This window comes from Colobus angolensis, unplaced genomic scaffold (assembly GCF_000951035.1).
Source record: "Colobus angolensis palliatus isolate OR3802 unplaced genomic scaffold, Cang.pa_1.0 Scaffold107, whole genome shotgun sequence".
NCBI classification, from domain to species: domain Eukaryota; kingdom Metazoa; phylum Chordata; class Mammalia; order Primates; family Cercopithecidae; genus Colobus; species Colobus angolensis.
Window position 1 is genome coordinate 1,175,387 of NW_012111697.1, and position 538 is coordinate 1,175,924.

Here is a 538-nt window from a genome sequence, read left to right on the forward strand (position 1 = left end):
AACAGAGAAAGAAAGAGGCTGCAGCCAGGCATAGTGGCTCTAGCCGGGTGGGTGGCTCACGCCTGTTATCCCAACACTTTGGGAGGCTGAGGTGGGCGAATCGCTTGAGGTCAGGAGTTTGAGACCACCCTGGCGAATTTGGTGAAACCCCATCTCTACTAAAAATATAAAAATTAGCCGGGCATGGTGGTATGTGCCTGTCATCCCAGCTACTCAGGAGGCTGAGGCACGAGAATCACTTGAACCTTAGAGGCGAAGGTTGCAGTGGGCCGAGATTGAGATTACGTCAGTGCACTCCAGCCTGGGTGACAGAGCGAGACTTTGTCTCAAAAAAAAAAAAAAGAAAAGAAAAAGAGGCCGGGTGCGGTGGCTCATGCTTGTAATCCCAGCAATTTGGGAGGCCGAGGCAGGCAGATTGCTTGAGCCCAGGAGTTTGAGACCAGCCTGGGTGACACACAGAGGCCTATCTCTATTTGAGAAAAAAAAAAAAAAGGCCGGGCGCGGTGGCTCACGCCTGTAATCTCAGCACTTTGGGAGG

The 538-nt window shown here is 52.0% G+C and overlaps 1 protein-coding gene across 1 annotated transcript in view; it reads left to right on the plus strand.

Moving 5' to 3' along the window:
- The window catches only part of GPATCH1 (G patch domain containing 1), a 53,163-nt gene that overhangs the window by 43,183 nt on the left and 9,442 nt on the right, over window positions 1-538 (plus strand). The gene's annotated exons all lie outside the window — the stretch shown is intronic.